At 46.8% G+C, this 20,492-nt stretch overlaps 1 protein-coding gene across 4 annotated transcripts in view; it reads right to left on the bottom strand.

The window, feature by feature from the left end:
* Positions 1-20,492, bottom strand: part of SGMS1 (sphingomyelin synthase 1) — a 99,472-nt gene that overhangs the window by 40,622 nt on the left and 38,358 nt on the right. The window contains exon 1 of one of the 4 annotated variants that reach the window (XM_051617062.1): positions 16,401-16,421. The exons of 2 other annotated variants lie outside the window; for them this stretch is intronic. The gene's annotated coding sequence lies outside the window, so the exon portion shown is untranslated. Of the gene's footprint in view, positions 1-5,391; positions 5,499-16,400; positions 16,422-20,492 lie in introns of those variants that run through there. One more of the 4 variants, XM_051617057.1, reaches the window with a different exon arrangement.

The following is a 20,492-nucleotide window of genomic DNA, read 5'->3' on the forward strand; positions in this document are numbered from 1 at the left end:
CAGTTCACTGCCCTTCTGCATCTGACCACACTCACGGGACTCCACCATGTTGCAACAGCTCTGAGGGATCACACACACCCACGTGCAGCCCCGTGACTGAAAGCTGCAAAAAAGATGGCAGAAACACCAATGGGATGCCCCTGTGTCCTGGACGTCCTCCAGGACACAGGACCTTTTGCTGCCCCCACACCAGACACACAAGCTGCTTCAATCTCTGAACTTCTCATCTAATTGGCATCATCTTTGTAAATGGATAAAATCCATCTTTCTGCTCATCACGTGTGCCTCCCTGGGCTGCAGGGTGCGTGCACCCTTCTGGTGAGATGCCACGGCTGCCCTTTAGATCATGTGAGGAACACCTGGATTTGCTCTGCCACTACAAGCTGGTGTTGCTCTGCAGAGCCTAATGCCAGCATCTCTCCAGAGGGGAGAGTGGAGAAAAACCAGGTGGCATGTGGTGTTACTGCACTTCACTTTCCATAAGGAGACCTGCAAGTAAAGGCACAGCTCAAAGCAGGTGTTTATCACCATTGTGGTCACATTTTAACTCAGAAGTGTAGCTTTCCATAAAAGAGAAACACAGCAACAAGACACCCTTTACACTGACCACTGCCACCAGAAGGGTGTTTTGTTCACACCTGACTGCATCCTGTCTCTTGCATCCAGCTGCAGCACTCCCTGCTCCTCAAGTGGCACTCCTCTTATCCACTATTTTTCCCCTGCAAGAAGTCTCATTATGCAGGTGTGTCAAAATCCTCTGGCTAAAGCCACCACCTAGGAACATCTGTTTGGATGAGTTACTTCCAAACCCAAAATTTCAGCCCAAAGGCATGTGTTCACAGGCAGGTACAAAGCTGTGTAGATGTGGTGGTGAGGGACACGGGTCAGTGGTGGCCTTGGCAGTGCTCGGGGAATGGTTGGACTGGATGATCTTCAAGGTCTTTTCCAACCAAAACAGTTCTGTGGCAACAGATAGTTTCCTCACCACACTGCAACGGGACACAGCCTAGTGCCACCACTGATTGTCCTGTCAAGGAGTTCATTTCTTCATTATAGGCTGGACTTGATGATCTTAAAGGTCTTTTCCAGCCTTGGCGATTCTGTGATTATTTGCTCCACGTCTTGTGACAGCTGCTGGTTTCATGTACCAGTAGTCTGGCACACATGGGGTGCTCTGGCTTCTCAGAGTTTCTGACAGATTAAATTGGCCTTCCCCAGAAACATGACATGGCATGTAACAATGAGCAACAGCAAGGAGCCATCAAGTATCTGTCAGAAAACACCTTCCCTTGTAAGTATGACTGGCTGGATTCAGCGAGTCACTAATTGTTTAGGCAGAAATGGAGCCAAAACATCCACACTTGGGCTTACACAGAGCACTGAAAGGCAAAGGCTTTTGCTTTCAGACAAAAAAAAGAGGAGTTTATCCTGAATTTCATGGACACTCGGCCTGCCCAGCAATCCCTGTGTTCCAGCAGTGAAGTTTGACATCGGCAGTCCCTGTGCCGAGGGGCAGAGACATGAGACTTTCTTCCCATGTCCTCTGCTCTTCAGCAGCCTCACACCTTGTTGCAAACACACACTTCATGCCCTGCTGGTGCTATCTCTTGCTCTTCAAAGGAGTTTCTTATTAACCTGAGAGACCTAAAAGGAGCCAACACTTTCCAGTACAAGCAAAATTAGCATCTAAAAAAAAACCACCACAACATCAAACCCACAAAAAACAAAGCCAGAGTTAATACTGATCACAGCAGGGCTCCTGGGTGTGGAGGGTTTTTTTTTCCTGTTAAACTAACCCAGCCTCCACATCCTGAGTCTTTGTCTGCACGCAGTGAGAGCCACACAAAACACAAGGCAGAGAGAAATCCAGCTCCTCAAATTGCAATATATTTTGGTGGCATCTCAGCAGGATGGCTAATTAACCATTATATTAGCTTGACCTACACCTGCTGTCCATGCAATGAACATCTCCTCTGCTACCAGACCCAGAACAACATACACTCCTCCCCAAGCCTCCAAAGAAGAAACACAAGGCATCCATTAATCACTGCCTCCTGCTCCTTTTTTTCCTGTGTAACTGAAAGCAGACATTGACAGGTTAAACAGCACTGGCTCAGACTTGCCCACCAATCCAATGGCTTACTCATTAATAAGCATGATGTGGATTAATACTGCAAATTAGGGCTTCAAATATCCACTTCCTCCATCCCAAGGGCAAAGGGAACAGCACAACAGAAGCGATAAGGAGCTATCTGTGAGGACCACGGGGTGTTGGATTCCTCATATCCTATGTCGGTGCAGCTGGTGTTATCACTCCTTTACATGGGGTGAGCTGCACCATCCCATTAGCACAACACATCCCATCAGCACAACCCACGTCCTCTGCTTGTGACCTCCACCAGCAGCACACGGGTGAGAGTCACAAGTTTAGGGGTTCAAAGGACAACCAGATGAATTCAGAGCAGTAAAGAAACTACGCTCAGGACACCTGCGTCATTGGTCACTAAAGGCTCAAAGGGCTTGCAGAATCACAGAATCCTTCCCGTTGGAAAAGACCTTTGAGATCATCAAGTCCAACAGTTAACCCAGCCCTGCCAAGGCCACCACTAACCCATGTCCCTCAGCACCACATCTACACAGCCTTTTAACACCTCCAGGGATGGGGACTCCACCACTGCCCTGGGCAGCCTGGGACAGGGGAAGAAATTGTTCCTAACATCCAGTCTAAACCTCCCCTAGTGTAACCTGAGGCCACCTCCTCTTGTTCTATCACTTGTTCCTTGGGAGAAGAGACTGACCCTCCCCCCCTCACTCCAACCTCCTTTCCTGTAGCTTTACTAGGGGAGAGTGTTTATATACCCCTTTATGCTCCTCCCAAAAAGGGGGAATATACAGCAATCACCAAAGGCGCGGGCTGGTTTGGTATCACTCATTATCTGACTGTACTTAGGTCTAGGCCAATAACCAAAGTGCAACAGAAGTGCTCCCAGTCCCTATTTTCAGACACTGGCCTGTTAGACCTTGTTTTTATAACCTTGACCTCTGTGAGGTGTATGAGAAATGAGAAAGAAGACCAAAGTGCTCACTGCTTAGCTCCAGGCCAAGGCTCCTTAGCTGTCCTACAGGAGAAGCATTACTTGAGCCACAGAAGCAAAGGGCCTGATCACAGGATGCACAATATGGCAAGGTACAAACATGGAAAATATTAGAGATTCTGTTACATCAACAATTACTAAACACCAGCACTACCTTCTATTTCAATCTGCTTGTTTAAAGGTGGGACCTTTGATTCATTTATGGGTTTTCCCTCTGATGAACACACAATTTCTTTCTATAGGAAGTCCAAGCACCAATTCTGTGCAAGCATTAAAAATGACCACCTGGTCCTCCCATCAGGACTAATAAAACCCTGCTTCCTAGTATAGATATCCCCCCAAAAATTCAGCATTTACCAAGAAACTAATTAATGATATTTCTTATATGTAAACTTTGTCACAAGCACCCAGATTTGTCTCTTTGACACCAATGCTGAGCACTAACCTGAACTGTGAGCTGAAGAAACTTCATCCTCCTCCCACCGAAGCCAAGTCCCAGAAGCTTGGACCACAAAAGACATTCTGCACCTCAGGCAGCAGAGGAAACCTGTGTTTTCTGGCACACTTTGAGCTCTCCTAAACTACACCCATCCCCATTGAATGAGGCTGGATGAGGATCAATTGTAAAATCTTAGGGAGTTTTATGCTTTAGAAGGATGAACATGCATAGATTTGCAAGCAAGGAGCAGATTTCATTTCACCTCACTTCCTATTGATATGTTTCACTTAATGGCCAAGGACACATCCACAGCCTACATGCAGCCTTACCAGGGAAACCACCAGGAGTTCTCTCCAGACTGAAAAAAACCCTACATGGTAAATATACTACGCTGCAGGATACACAGAGTAGCAATTGCTAAATCAAGCCATGGCCAAATACCTCTCTCCTGGCATTCATGGAATATATTTTGGCTGGCATTTCCTGTGTTCACACTTGCGTTTCTGTTCTTGACACCAGTCACAACAGCAAGACTATGCACATCTTCTCCCATCCCACACAGGAGACCATCACCCGCTCCGATCCTGCAGCCCCACAGGATCAAAGCACAGACGAGGGGAATTCTCAGTGCCCCCCTGATGCCCCCAGTCCCAGTTATTCCTGGTGGATCACCCAAAGACAGAAGTAACTGGAGCCAGTTCTGCGTGAGCTGGGCGGGGTGGATGTGTACTTCAAACTGTGGACACCACCATCCTTCCTGTGTTCTTGGAAACCTAACACAGAGGAATTGCCCATTGCTTTTCTCCCTTAACTGCTCCCAAAGGATGACAATACTTGGATACTATCCTGCTGCATGCTACCATTTCCTGCAGCAAGGACAGACTAGTTCCTTCCCCATCCACACCAAAGAGGATGAATCCAGAACAATATTTCTGTTGACTGCTAAACATTGTTTTCCATAAAAATCCCTGGCAGAGGTTTCAGCCCTGCAATCACAGCTCACAAAAACACAATTCTGTAAGGAGCTTAAAATACCTAATACAAAAGGGTAGAAATAAACACTCAAGCTTTCCAAAGAGGTGCACTTGCCCTGTTCACTTATGCAGCCTTTATGCTGTTAAGATTTGCTTAGTGATTGGCATTTCTGCCCATCAAAAATACAGCATCTAAACACTGTGCCTTTAGAACACCTCCAGCCTCCAAGTGGTACCTTCTGTGTCTTCTGCAACTCACACCTTGCAGAAAGTAGCAAAGGCAGCTCCAGATCTCAGGAAACCTGTACCTAAACCAAAAGTAAAAGCCCTGATTCTGAAAATTCTCCTATCAGCACAATACAGACTTAACCAATCAACACCTGCAGGAAATCTTCATCCAAATGTATTAAGTTTAGATTTGCACAGACTGCAATGACAACAGCAAGTCTTGTTAAGTTTTTGTGAAGCCAGAGCTCTGAACTGCTCAGAAAGCCCAAGACGAGTTGAAATTCATTTTACTGCAAGGAAATCACTTCCCTTGTGCAATAACGATATGGGAGGTGGGCGGGGAGGAAAAAGCCTCTCTCATCACCTGTGCAAATGGCTGCAATTTCCAGTTTGCTGAAGCATTTCTTCAAAGGGTGTTAGGGGGGACAAGCAACCCCCAAGGCTGATCTTCCCTGATGAGACAGTCTTGCTGGATGGTTAAAGAACCATTGTCCTTGACCCTAAAGGCTCCCAGCAACTTGCTTCAAAGCTCCCTGATAAAACACCACCCCAGCGTTTAACGCCTCCATCCCCCAGGGCAACCCCGGAATTAAAAGCTGGCAGTTTTGGGGGGGTGTTTGTTACTGGGTTAGTTAATCGTAAAAAGGCCATTTACCTTCACAGGCTTCCTGTCCTTCCCAGGTGATAATTTTCTATGACTCTTCAGACCCCCGCTTCTCCTAAGAGGAGAAGAAAGGAGCTTTATCTTGCAGGTTTGGTTTGGGTTTGGCTCAGATGGAGAGATTTCTTCCAAAGCAAACACTCCTGACACGTCACAGGGTATATAAATAGCTGCACACCAGAGAAGGAGAGAGAAACACAGCCCTGCTGGAGATACTCAGTTACATTAGGGAAGATGTAAATGGAGAATATGAGACAGAAAGAAAATCCTTATTTTTCTAAAGCTGCACACACAACGCTGACTCAGGCACTACGGCCAGGCTGAATAATCCAAGATAAACCTTGCACCCATCCAGCAACAGCGAGTTGCTCACATATTCCTGGCTTTTGCCAGAAGATGTGCTATTTCTGCTCAGCAAAGCAGAAAAAGCCACATGGATGGTAGATCCAGTACCTGAAGGGGCTCCAGAAAACCTCGGGAGGGACTTTTTTCAAGGGCTTGTAGAGAGAGGACAAGGGGGGAATGGATCAAAACTGGAAGGAAGAGGGGAGATTGAGATGAGACATCAGGAGGAAATTCTTCACAGTTCTCCTGTCTTCAAGAAAAGCAAGGAAATGGGTCTGGGAAACTACAGGTCAGCCAGGCTCACTTTGTCCCTGGGAAAGGGCAGCTAACCCTGGAAACCATTTCCAGTCACCTGAAGGACAAGAGGACAACCAGGAGTAGTCAGCACAGATTTATGAAGGAAGAAAATCATACTGCACCAGCCTGACTGCCTCCTACGATGAAACACAGGCTTGGTGGCTGAGGGGAGTGCAGAGGACATTGTCTGCCTTGACTTTAGTAAGACTTTCAACACCATCTCTTGTAACATCCTCAGATGAGCTGGCAAAGTATGGACTAGACAAGTGGACAGGAAGGTGGACAGGACAGTAGCTGAACAGCCAGCCTCAGAAGATGGTGATCAGTGGAATGAAGTCCAGTTGGAGGCCAGACACTAGTGGTCTGCCTAGGGATTGACAGAAGAGTCAATACTGTATAACCCCTTCATTAATGACCTGCATGATGTCGAAGTGACCCTCAGCAGGTCTGCTGATGACACAAAACTGGGAGCAGTGGCCAATACACCAGATGGCTCACGTTGCCACTTGGATGGCACATGGAACTTCATGGTGTTCAAACAGAGGAAAGGCAAAGTCCTTCACCAGGGGAGGAATGACCCCAAGCACCAGTCCAGGCTGGGGATTGAGAGACTGGAAAGCAGCTTCACAAAGAAGTGAATAATTTCTTCCTATGAAAGTGGTGAGACCCTGGCCCAGGTCAACCAGAGAAGCTTGTGGCTGCCCCATCCCTGGCAGTGTTGAAGGGCAGGTTGGATGGGGTTTGGAGCAACCTGGGCTGGTGGGAGGTGTCCCTGCCCATGCAGGGAGGTTGGAACTGGATGACATGTTTAAGGTCCCTTCCCACCCAAACCAATCTGGGATTCTGTGATGACAACCTGTGTTTCTGGATGTCAACAAGCCACCCTGAGCTAGCAACGCACCCTCACAGCAAAAAAGGCCACCAGCACCCTGGGCTGCATTAGAAGAAATGTTGCCAGCAGGTCAGGGAAGGTGATCCTCCCCTGCTCCTCCACTGGTGAGAACATGCCTGGACTGGAGGTGCTGGATCCAGTTCTGGGCTCCTCTGTGCAAGAGAGACACGGACACACTGAAGAGAGTCCAGCAAAGGGCCACAAAGATGCAGAAGAGACTGGAACAACTCCCCTATGAGGAAAGGCTGAGACCTGGGACTGTTCAACTGGGAGAAGAGATGTCTCAGGGGAGGTTAATTAATGTATACCAATACCTGAAGAGAGGGTGAGAAGAGGAAGGGGCCAGGTTCTTCCCAAGGGTGCCCAGCCCAGTGACAGGACAAGATGACACAAACTGAAACACACTGAACCATAACAAAGAACTATTTGACTGTGAGGGTGGTTAAACACTGCACCAGGTTGCCCAGAGAGGTTTTGGAGCCTTCATCCTTGCCCATATTCAAAACCTGACTGGACGTGGCCCTGGGCAACCAGCTCTAGGTGACCCTGCTTGGCCAGGGTGGGTTGGATAAGATGACCTCCAGAGGCCCCTGCCAACCTCAACCAGTCTGTGATTCTATGATCTTTTTCCCAGTTCACTTGTGCACTCAAGACAACATTTATCATAAACACAAGTATTCAGAAGAAGCATCTCAGTCCTGAGGTATCACCCATGGCAGAGACCCACGGTGTCACCGTGTTGACAGGTCACACACCAGCTCAGTGGGACACAATGAACACATGCCAGATCTCCCTCCTGAGGTTGAGATTCAGTTCCCAGTACTTGCTAGTGTGCCTTTGTTTTGGTTTGGCTCAAATGCTGCTTTCTCAATGCGACACAGGGGTCAGAGACTGAGAACAAACATAACCAGACAAGCCAGGTCTTTCATCAAACTGCCTGGTATCATCAGATTCCTTAACTCTCTCTTACAGTCTCCAGCTCCCTCAAGTTTTGCCTGTTTTGTTTGGGTTTTGTGTTTGTTATTTTCAACATAATCTTTTTCATGAATGCTTAAAAAAAACCCAACAAACCCTCAGCTCCACAAATGCCCTGTGTCACCTCTAAAAACCAGAGGAGGATTCTCCTCTTTTAGAATAAAGCAAGAAGGGTCAGGCATGGATACCCTCTAGATTTACTAGCTAAAATCTTCACTGGCTTGAAGATACCTACTTCTTGCCTGGTGTAAGAGGACAGAAGTCTTAAATATTTTTATTTCAAGGCCAAGAGATTAATTTAATTTGTAATTTCTCTACACCTCCAACATCCTCTGTTTCTACAGCTGAAGGTGGTCTGGAGAAAAAAGGCCAGTGGGGGTCTTTAGTAATAGATGGAAAATTGATCCTATCTACTAAGATTTCACCTTAAAAAGTTCAGGAACAGGGAAGTCTATGCAGAATTCAGGGGGTTTTTTGTACAAATGCTCAAGATAAAACACGTTTCTATGCAACTGTTGGAGCATTTGTCTTGCCTGGCTCTCAGTTTAGCACACCTCCTCCTCCTTTTCCTCTGGTTGCAAATAGAGCAGGCATGCTGGGGGCTGAGCAGGGGAAGCAGCACGGCTGAGATCTACCATGACAGCTGTCACATTTGTGGCCAGAGCACTTGCACTCTCTTCACCTAGCAAAAAAAAGACAGCCCTTCAGTTTTAAACTGACTCCCTGGGTGTGTTTGTTGGCAGTGATTTATAGGCCATCCACAATTCTGCCTTCTTGCCATCGGTATTTTTCAATGTTAGCCTCGTGCCATCACGCCCAGGGCTGAGTCGGAGAGGCTCAGATTCTCAGCTCACCTACAGCTTTGTCTTTACAAATCCCACAGCTGTAAGCATGAAAACTAGACCAGCAGCTCAAAACATGAAAGCAACTCATCCCAGTGAGGCTGAGAAGTCAGTTTCTTTACACTCGCAGCACCCAAGAAACCCTGTTTACACGGTCCTTTTGGGTGGTATAAACTACTATTTCATACTGAATTAAAACGGATAAAGCAGGACCAAGTAAACACAGAAATAACTACAGAAACCTCTCTGGACTTGCAAGGGAAAACAGAGGCTGCTAATTATAGCCTAACTTCACTCCTCATGGCCAAAAAAGCATTAGCAACTCTGCCTTTATCATGTGCTTGGGCACTGGCACTTTGTTAATCAGGGATTTTGGCTCTTACGAAAGGAGCTGGAGCCGCAGCAGCACCAGACTCCATCTCCCCTGAGCAAGCGGGAAGACAGGGTGTCCTCCACAATCCAACCACTCTTGGTTACTCTCAGTCAATTTATCTGCCACTTCATCTGCCCCATTAGCGGGCACCACCACTAGAAACCCATCCAGTTGAGGCTGCAGGCCATGGAGAGAAGCCTCAGAGAGGGACTGCTATTTATATGCAATACTGCCATGAGCTGCTTCTATTTCTTGCCTCAGGGCTGGTAACACCAAGCCTCTATATTTGTTTTCATCTTGTTTATACTCTTGGCAGACTATTTAGGTAAAGAGTAGCTGGGATGATTTCTAAGGAGCACCCTGTAGCAGGTGTCAGGGCTATTTACTGATTAAAGCAGATACTTGGGTCCAGTCAGAAAGGTTTTGTGCAAGCTATCCTGCTTCTAGAGCTTGTTGCCTTCCCAGCAATACAGCACCTTCTCCACAAGAGGCTGGGTCAAGCCGTGAGACACCAGCACACCAGGAGACGTGCAGACACAGCACCTGCTCTGCAAAGCACACAGAGACTTGTGTCTACCATATTACTGGGCTGTGAGGTCCACCCACCAAAGCAGCCCAGCAGAATAATGAACCTTTTGCTGGAGTTTCAGGGATATTGTGGGTATTAGAAAAAACAACAAACATAGACTCACAGACTGGTTTGGGTTGGAAGGGACCTTAAAGACAATCTAGTTCCAATCCTCCTGCATGGGCAGGGACACCTCCCACCAGCCCAGGCTGCTCCAAGCCCCATCCAACCTGCCCTTCAACACTGCCAGGGATGGGGCAGCCACAGCTGCTCTGGGCAACCTGGGACAGGGTCTCACCACCCTCACAGAAAAGAATTTCTTCTTAAGATCTCATGTCAATCTCCCCTCTTCCAGTTTAAAGCCATTCCCCCTGGTCTCATCCCTCCCTGCCCTTGTCCCAAGCCCCTCCCCAGCTTTCCTGGAGCCCCTTCAGGCACTGGAAGGTGCTCTAAGGTCTCCCTGGAGCCTTCTCTTCTCCAGGCTGAACAGCCCAACTCTCCCAGCCTGTCTCCAGAGCAGAGCTGCTCCAGCCCTCCCATCGTCTGCATGGACTCCTCTGGATTCCCTCCAACAGCTCCATGTCCCTCTTGTGTTGGGGCCCCAGAACTGGACAAATGCACACACACACAGAGTTATATATAGAACCAGTACAGCAGCCAAGAGGGAGCTGGGACACTATCCTCCCCCAAAGAGGCAGATTACCCAGACTCCACCTACAACTCGTCCCCCCACATGTATTTTCTGAGCAGTCTCAAATCAGAGAAGTGAAAACTCAGGCCCAGGGAACATCCTTAAACCAACACTGAGTGCATGAATAATGAACCACATAAACCCAGGACAGCACTGCCAGCCTTTTCCTTATAGACTCACCCAACAGGAACCTCACTGTAGTTTCGGATCATTCATCTGGTGACAAAAATAACTGTGTTACTTCCTTAAATACACCATGTAACAGAACAGCGTGACTAAGAGGGACACAGCAGCTTGTTCTCCTGGGTAAGAAAGACTACGGGACTTTGTGGGATCACTGATGTTATGAACTCCAGGAGATTTCAGAAGAAAAAAAACTTCATTATTTCTGAATTGCTTGCAACATCAAGATTTTCACCATAAGCCTCTAAGTCACTCACTTCTCTTGCTGTTAAGAGTGTGATTTTTTGTTAATACAGCAGAAGACTGCATTTGTTCTACTACTAAGAAAAGGAAAATTCAAGTTTCCACAGCCACCCTAGAATAAAATGGTAAAAAAACCAAACAAACAACAAATCAGAATCCTAACAAGATCAGCTGTGCTCCCTGGTGCCACGCTGAGGAGCTGTGCTTACTCAGTTTGTCTCCAGCATCCAAAAACGGATCATGGCATTCCAGGCCTTTCAGTGCTCAATGAAAGCTGGCTGCAGAAAATTCACTGGTAAAAAGTTTATTAGGGGTTACCATTCTAATTTTAACCTCTGGACATTTTTAAACCCAATTTAAAAAAAAAAAAAAAAAAAAAAGACCAAAACCCAAGTGACTAAATAATCCACATATGGATCCTCTCCTGTCTGTGCTATTTCAAAATTCATTCTGAGATGCAGGGTTATTTACTTATTTTTTTAAAATTACTGTTTAACTTCTTGTAGTGGAAACATTAAATAACACCACAATGTTGGACCAGACTGTACAAGAAAGAAAGCCTCTTAGAAAGGAAGGAGACGTGGATTCCCATGGGAAATAACAGTTTCCAGTATAAATACTAACATTGTAATCCATAGTGGGGAGTAGAAATTCCTATTTCTTTGCCTTTCCAGGCTGAAGGGTGTGGGACTCTAGGCACACAGAGGAGAACCCCACACCAGTACACTCTATAATTACATATACACACTGATATTTCCTGAGTAAATCTCTCCAGGCTCATACAGGTTCCCCCAGTCCCTGCACAGCTGCTTCATCCATCCAAACTCTCCAGAAGCATTCAAAAAACTTCTCAAGCCTTAATGGCATCTTCATGTACCAAAACCAGACACACTCTTAAGGTTCAACAACCATTTTCCTTCTACTTTTACCAGCAGAACAGACCATAAAACCTTAGAAGAGGCCACTGCTCCAGCCCTCTCCCGTGCAGACCAGCCTGGCCAACATTCACAGCAGCAGCTTCAGGACAGACTCTTTGTGCAGCTGCAGATGCTCATCACGGTGGTACGTGAGGTCTTACCATGGACTAGAACCAGCCCAAGATCTCCAGGTAGAAGCACAGAGGCAGATCTACTGGGCAGTAGATGTATTCTTCTTTATTTTCTTTCCCATAAAGGTAATTCCTTAGGTGCAACCCAGACATCCCAGGGGTGCGTTTTAGATAGTTATGAGGCCAACAGAAGAAAAAAATAAGCAACAATCCAATAAAAAAACCACAAAATTGGGCAGTCCCTGGACAAGCAGCTGCCTGCAAGGATCAACTTCACTTGCAGGTAGTACTGTGCTGTTGCCAAGAGGCTTTCCCCAGTAATTCAGGCCACGTCAGCACCTCCCTTTATTCCTTGGCCAGCTATGTCCAACTGAAGCCGTGTGATGCAGCATTTCTGGGACTCACCACTCTGGCACTCTTGGCTGTACTACATCTACAGCCTTCTTCCAAATGATCGTCAGTCCAACTAACACATTCTTAATTTAGCCTCCCTCTTCCCCTGACAAGCTCACCAGAAACTGTTGGAGTACCATAAGCTGAATGATGTCTTTCTATACTTTCTGAGGCCCAGAGACTCTTCAGTTTGAGGCAGAGCCTTTCACACCAGCTGCTTCTCGTGTTGCTCTACCTGCTGGGAGAACAGGCACTTCCTAGCAAAAGAAAAGCTGAGTTCCCCTATGCATTCAGGCAAAGTGAGAGAAGATGATGTCCATGCAAGACCTTGCCCTTCCCTTTGACCTACAGCTCAGAAAAGGGGCTGCTCTCAGGGGAAATCACCCTGTCTGGGGCCAAAGGAGTCCTCTCTCAGCTCACTACTCCAAAAGGTGCCTGGCAGCCCTCTGCCTTTCTAATTCAGGTGCTCTGCACCCTCTCTTCCCTGGACACCTCCAAGGTCCGTAGCAGGGCACAGGGATAGGGAAAAGAGGTGTGTGAGCCTGCAGATCCTGAGTGAAGGATCCTCTACCCAGCCATTCTGTAGCTAGACTCAACAGAGGCAGATCTCCAGGACCAGCTGATAGGACACAGTGGTACATGGACTTGGACATCTCCAAACCCAAAGACACCCCAGACTAATCTCAGCTGCTCCCAGCACCCACAGTGGCACCACCACAGGAAACCACCTTACCAGATACTAACACTGGGGCTGACAGAGCTGACTGCCCTGCTCCGGGGCTTTCCCTCTAACACAGTGTTTCCTAAACAAAGGAAGAGACCATGGCAATTGTCCCTAGGGAGAGGATGTTAGCACAGCACCTAGAGGCCTCGTTTCCTGCCTGTGCTGGCATGACACCTTGTCTTCCTTCTGTGTCAGAGCTGTAGTTTGGTTGCTGAGGACATAGTTTGATTTGAGAGTTTTGTCCCTCCCTCATGGTTTTGTTCTTGATTGTTGTTTTTTTTTAAACCATAAGCCTACAAACCCATAGCTCCAAAAATAAAAGCTAAGGAAGACAAAGACCTTCACAACAAAGCAAAATCTTAAGGACATGATCAATACTTTCTCACACAGTAATTCATATCCTCAGCAACGCCAAAGAAGCACAACAATAAAATCTTTACACGAGCCTAGCTTGTCACACCCAACACCAGTTAAAAAGTCACCTACATGACAAGCTGCAGCTATTTGCTGGGGGGAAAGTGCCACTTGTTCACAGCACTTCACATTCAGTTCCTCACTTCAATTCAAGATTGCTGGATTAATTCAATTTGCCTCTTCTCCCCATCCCTGACCTTTCTAACTACTACTGCAATCTCTGGTTCTTCAGGTGAGCAACTTGTTTCCAACACTTTTTAGCAGTGGCACAGCAGCATTTTGCATATGGTTTTTTAGAGGAAATAGCTTATTGTTAACCCTTTCTAGACAGACAGAGTCAGCAGTTTAGTGTGCAAAAACAACCACAGGCTGGCAAGTGTGAGGAGCAGGAAATACTGGAAGGAAAAGACACAGAGGAGATAGGCCTTCCTTGGGAAAAAGAAGCAGCTTGACTTGCAAGGTAGCTGATAGCTTTAAATCTTATCTAGAGGAAGGTATAATTCAAGTATCTACCTCTTACATATTCCACATTTACTTAAAATGACAAAAATGGCAGTTTACATGGTTACAGGGTAGTTGGCCTCTGACATCGAACACACATCATAGAATCTTAGAATCCCAGACTGGTTTGGCCCATGGGCAGGGACACCTCCCAGCAGCCCAGGCTGCTCCAAGCCCCATCCAACCTGCCCTTCAACACTGCCAGGGATGGGGCAGCCACAGCTTCTCTGGGCAGCCTGGGTCAGGGTCTCACCACCCTCACAGTGAAGAATTTCTTCCTGATGTCCAAGCAAAATCTCTCTCAGCTTGAAACCATTCCCCCCTCATCCCCTCACTCCATGCCTTTGTAAAAAGTCCCTTCCCAGAGCTGGACCCAGCCCTGCAGGGGGGTCTCACCAGAGCAAAGGGGGACAATCACCTCCCTGGCCCTGCTGGTTACACTTCTTTTGATGGAGCCCAGGACACAGGTCATTTCTGGGCTCCAGCACACAGTACCAGCTCATGTTGAGCTTCTCATCCACCATCACCCCCAAGCCCTTCTCCTCAGGCCTGTTACTGATCCATTCTCCACCCAGCATGTGTTTGTGCCTGGGGTTGCCCCAGCCCATGTGAAGGACCTCGCACCTGGCCTTGTTGAACTTCATACAGTTTGCAAGAGCCCACCTCTCCAGCCTGCCCAGGTCCCTCTGGATGGATCCCCGTCCTCCAGTGTCAGCCACACCACACAGCTTGGAGTCATCAGCAAACCTGTTGAGGGGGCAACAATCCCAAACAGCACCGGTCCCAGTACTGATCCTTGAGGAACACCACTCATGACTGGTCTCCACTTGGACATCAAGCCATTGATCACAATACAGAGTGAGGCCATCCAGCCAATTCCTTATTCACCAACTGGTCTATCTGTCAAGTCCATGTCTCTCCAATTTCGAGATCAGGATGTCATGCAAGGCAGTGTCAAATGCTTCATGCAAGTCTAGGTAGGTGACATCAGTTGCTCTTCCCTTATCCATCAACCCTGTAGCCTTGTTGTAGAAGACCACCAAATTTGTCAGACAGGATTTGCCCCTACTGAAGCCTTAGTGACAGGGGATCTTACTAATGTCTATAAATATCTGAAGGGTGGGTTTCAAGAAGGAAGGGCCAATGTCTTTTCAGTGGTGCCTTGTGATATGTCAAGGGGCAACCGATGCAAACTAGAGCACAGGAAGTTCCACCTCAACATGAGGAGAAACCTCTTTGCTGTGAGGGTGACAGAGCCCCGAGACAGGCTGCCCAGAGAGAGTGTGGAGTCTCCTCCTCTGGAGACTTTCAAGACCCATCTGGTCATGTTCCTGTGTGTTCCCACTGCAGCAGGGGGGTTGGACTTGATCTCCAGAGGTCCCTTCCAACCCGTACCATTCTGTGATTCTGTGAAGCCATGATGGCTGTCACCAACCACCTCCTCATTAACCACTGTGCAGAGTTTCCAGGATCTGCTCCACAACCTTGCCAGGCAGAGGGGTGAGGCTGACTGGCCTGTAGTACCCCAGGTCTTCCCTGTCCACACAAATATTCCCATCTTCCAAGGCTGTCAACCCACCTGCCTCAGAACACAGGTCTGGTTTTCTGTTCTCAAAGGCAAACTTGCTATTATTTGTTTTAATAACATTAAGCTGTGGACTTTAAACTCCTAACCTTTCTTTTGACGCTTGTTTTTGTTTCCACCACAGTCACCAGCTGCAGAGAGTTCCTATTATTTACTCTTCAGCAGATCTCCACATCAGACTGGTATTACACTGTTCTTTATTTCTTCAGCACACTGCAAGCTCAGATTTTTTTCTCTAGCAAGATTCCTTCTCCCCCACTGCCACAAAAGCCTGGTATGTTGGGGAAGGTCCCTTGAACTCTATTTCCAGCTACTGTTTGCAAGGTAAACATTATTATAAAATTAGAGAACAAAAAAATGACCAAAAAGCAAACAAGACTTTTTTGGTACTGACCGGGCTAAAAATCCATCACCAGTAAGTTTGACTAAATTAATTCTTAATACTACTCCTATTTTTTATTAGAAGTCTTTTGTAAATGCAGGAGTTTGCTAAGGAGAGATTCTCAGAGACATCTACAAATGCACTCTCAACATAAAATAGTTCTTGCACACACTGTCACCCTCAGAAATGCAGTGTTTCTTTATACTAAGTCAAAGCTACCCCCATCAGTAGCTAAAAGACAGGCCAAGTGCTTTTTCTGCCTAAGCCATTTATGCTTAAATCACCATTATGCAGAAAAGGCAGGGAAAGAACTCAAGGATGACTTCATAAACTCTGCTGGTTGCTGCTGTAAACAGGCTTGCTTTTTTCCTGCCATCACAGAAGAGGGATTTTTCCCCACACACACCACTTCCAGTTGCCACAAGCAGCCTATTGTTTGGATTAACTCACGCAGATGCAAACACACAACATGCTGGACCGCACAGAGCTCAAAACCAAACAGGATTTTTAGTCCCTCTGCAGAAAAACAGGGCTTTGTACTAAATACCTGCTTGGAGCAAACCGAGAGGCAAACGACACAGCCCATCCATTCCAGAGAAGTCTTGCAATACTTCCAAAACTCCAGGTGCCTGTATGGATGTTGTGTATCAGATGACAGCTTAGCAGCTTGTTAAGAGCAAAGATCAAGCACATCAATTGCCCCGAATCCAAGAAGCCAAAAATTGCACAAGATTTCGTTTCTATGCCTCCCCACACAGAAACACCTCAGCCGCATCCTCTGGCATTCAAAAACTGATGAAAAAATGAGTTGGAGACACCAAAATGAGTCAGCTCTGTGCACGGGTACCTTTCGCTCTGATAACTCCCTCTAGGTCCCCCAGCTGAGGGAACTGAAATGCTGTAAACTCACCCGTAGCTGTGGCAACAGTAAATGCAAAACCTGCCACGCTGCAGAACTTCACCACAGTCTCCTCCAACTCCTGAATCACACGCGAGCAAAACAAACCTGTTTTTAGCTTTCTTAAGAATAAAGCACGTTTCTGAAACTGTTCCCTCCCCTAAAGCAAAAAAAAAACAAATTGGCTGGGCAAAGTTTTGCCAGTCTTATGTTACTTTAGCAGGATTTGTACCAGCTGTGTTTTAAGGCACTTAGAAAATGGGCCCAGAAGAGCTGGGAAACAGTGCAAGAGGTCCAAGGGTTCTCCTGTACAACTGCAAAAACTATCTCCTCTGCTTAAATGAGGTGAGGAGCTACTGCATTTGCAGCCCTGAGCTTCAGGCTGACCAAACCACTGCTGCTGTCATACAATGAAGTTAGCAGTGGATATTTAGGCATAGAAGAGAAAATGGGTTTAAGGGATACATTTCTTAAAAATAATCAGATTTCTGAAGAATATCAGATAGCTGAAAAGCTCCCAAGAGCTCTTTTCAGGGGATATGTCAGATATTTCTAATCAAGGGACAGCCAGTAACTGCAGTAACAATCAAAGGTTAAAAAAACGACTGGTGCGGGGCGGGGGGTAGTGTGAAGAAAAAGAGAGCATCACCTAGAAAGCTTCCAGCAGCAAAGCCTGTGTGAACTGTAAGACTTGAACTGCAAATTGAGCTCTGGTGAGAATTGTACCTGTGAGCCCCCAACAGACACTTGCAGGGTACCTGCCTGTGGTTTGCCAAACCTCCTCAGATGAGCTGCACTATTCTGAACCACAAAGGAAGGGCAAAAGCCCCAACTGATGCTTCCTGCATGTTGAGAAGTTAGTGTGGGGAGCTTGTTTTCTGGGTTTGGTGGGGGTGTTGGCTTTGTTTTGGAGTGGGGGTTGAGTGTTTTGTTGTGGGGGTTTTGGGTAGTCTTTGTTTGTAAAGGACAGCTTAGATTACCATACATAAACAGTTCCAGAGAGTGAAAACACCACTCCTTAACCTTCACCTATTTGTGAGCAAAGCAAATCTAATCCCACAATCAGGTTATTCTGTCTGGTAGCAAAGCAAATGAGCTACAAGCGAAGGAAAGGCAGAGTTACCATGGGATACCAAGATGCGTCACTTCTCTTGGCTCTCCTGGCACCACATGACATCTCAGCTATAAGTGAAGAACTCAGCAGATGGGATAGAAAAAACATGGAAAAAGGTCTCTAGATTGTAGCAAAGTTTAGGCTTTTCAATCCAATTTGCTAACTGCTTATGGCTATGGAAATACAGGCAAACAATATTTATCTATAAGCCAAACTATCTGTCTATAAATCCACTGCCACTGTGTAGCAAACACATGCTTTCCCTTCCAGCAGTCATCACCTACACTTTTTTTGTTCCTCACAGCAAATTTAGTTCAAGCACGTTCAGAAATGCCACCCTTGCTCTCTTCAGTAAGAACTATCACTTGCCTTGCACAGGCAGCAAAGCAGGTCAGTAGTTTCTACCTTGCTCATAAATACAGAAGCAGCCACTTCACAGCAACAGACACGAGCAGTCAAGAGTTCAAGAGAGATGATAAGAGGGATAAATCACTTTGAATTTGCTCTCCAAGTTACCACACAGGTCACCAAACCCACACCTTGGGATGGAGCCCAATGAACCAAGAACTCCCTTTCCATTTCCAAGGTCTCACTGCTTAGCAGCACTCCATCAAAAAGCCACCATGTGCAGGGCATGAGATGAGCCCTCCACATCCACACCCAGACTTTGATTTTCACCCCACTCAGGCCAGTATAAATTTTCAAGCATCTCCTGCTCTGAGTCTCTCTCCTCCACACAAAATCGTAGAGTGGTTCAATGTTTGATTCCCCACTCTGACTTTTACAGCTGGCAATTTCTTTCTAGCATGTCAAAACAGCTCTGATTCAAAGGACATCATTCATTCCACTTCCATCCTCCTCCACCTCCCCAAGTCTCCTACACCCACATGTCAAAATCTCCAGGGAAACGTGGTCCTTTCATACACCAGTCAAGCAAACCACCTCTTGGTAGTAAAAAGCAATGCTGAGTGTAAGAAACCTTCACCCTCCAAGCCACCCTGGTGACCCCCATGGTGCAATCCCAGAGTTTCAGCTCTACCCAAACATTACATCATGCTGAAAATGGAGCTTGCAGGGAAATACAGAAGCCTGTCTGTCTGCAATGCATCACCATAACCTGATCCTGTCCCCAGGCCCTGGCTGGCAAGCTGCCACTCCAACCTACCAGCACCCTCCTATTAGCTCCAGATTGCCAAACTTTGGTCAAGTAACACAGCAAGTGATTCAAGGCAACTGCTGCTATACTGTGCTCTTAAACACCACGTTTTTATCACCTGAACCATTTGCTACTATGTGCCTGTTTTCTTTTCACTACCAAAAACCTTAAATAATACACAAGCCAAGAAAACCCACATTTAATCTGCTGCTCCAGCTCAGAGCCCCTGCCTGAGTACACATTTATATGACACAGCATTTGGAAACAGCTAAGCAGTGTTTGGTACCTTCTGACAAAGTGAAGGATTCACATTCCTGCAGCAAGTTTAACACAGATGGTGTTATCTTCCTCAAAACATTTCTTTAACAATCATTCCCTAAGTCAGGAGATGCTGTCTTTAATAGCCATGGCCAGGTTGTATCCAGCCTCCTTTGAATCTCTAACCTTTCAGCAACATCCTGCAGCAGGGAGTCCTGCACCACCCAAAGAAAAACGTTCCCTTTTTTTAAGCTTGTTGCTTCCCTATTTTATTTGGCACTATTGTTGTGAATGAGGAAGGCCTATGTACAGTCAAGCTCTGCTCCAGATAACATTCCTCTTTGTGCTTCCTCCACTCACAATCACTTCTCCCCACTGAAGAGCCAAAAGTTACTTCTCTCCTTCATACAACAGTTGCTCTGTGCCTTCCATCACCTTCATCACCCTTTGCTGAACCTTTTCTTTCTGGAGATGGAGGACCAGCTGGCACTCCAGACACAGAGAATCATGGAGAAAAGAGGTTTTTTTCATTATTTTTTTTTCCCAGTAGCTTGTTGTTTTGTTGTCTAGTCCTTCACTAGTAACATTCACTCATTTCCTACTTTGACTTTCCCCTTAATTTCAGTGTATGGATCTCCAAATACAGTTAAAAGAGCCTCCCAAGAGCAGAACAAAGCCCCAAACCAGTACTGTTCTTGCATGGACAAGCATTAGGTTTCAGAGACAGGAAAGGGCCTGGAAAGTGCAGTAATCTCTTCATCTCTTGCAGCAGCTGTTTCCACAATTTCATTTCAACCAGAGCAGCAGAGCTGGGCATTAGTCACATCCCAGCCTGTGCATGAGGAACGTTCCTCCATCCTCTCACTTCCCTCTGCTAAAGCACTCCCCATTTTCTGCCACCCAGGCACAGCTCAGGAACCATCTGCTTCTTGTCTGTGTCCCAACCCAGGGCTCCCCACGGTTTAGCAAAGCACCCCAACACCACAGGCAACCCTCACCCCCTCTTTTCTGCTCAGAGAGGCAGAGCAGTATCCCCCTCCTTGTACCCCTACACTGCACTGCTGCTCAGGCTTGCTCTAAGAGCTGCTCAGCACACAAGGTATCTGCTACCATCTGCAAGACCACCAGTGCCCTGTGGGTGCCAAAGCCAAAAGGGTAGGGAGGAAGGGAACAGAGGGAAGAAGGGAGTGTGGATCTTGCATTCAGAGCTGGC

Source organism: Apus apus, chromosome 4 (genome assembly GCF_020740795.1).
Source record: "Apus apus isolate bApuApu2 chromosome 4, bApuApu2.pri.cur, whole genome shotgun sequence".
Taxonomy (NCBI): domain Eukaryota; kingdom Metazoa; phylum Chordata; class Aves; order Apodiformes; family Apodidae; genus Apus; species Apus apus.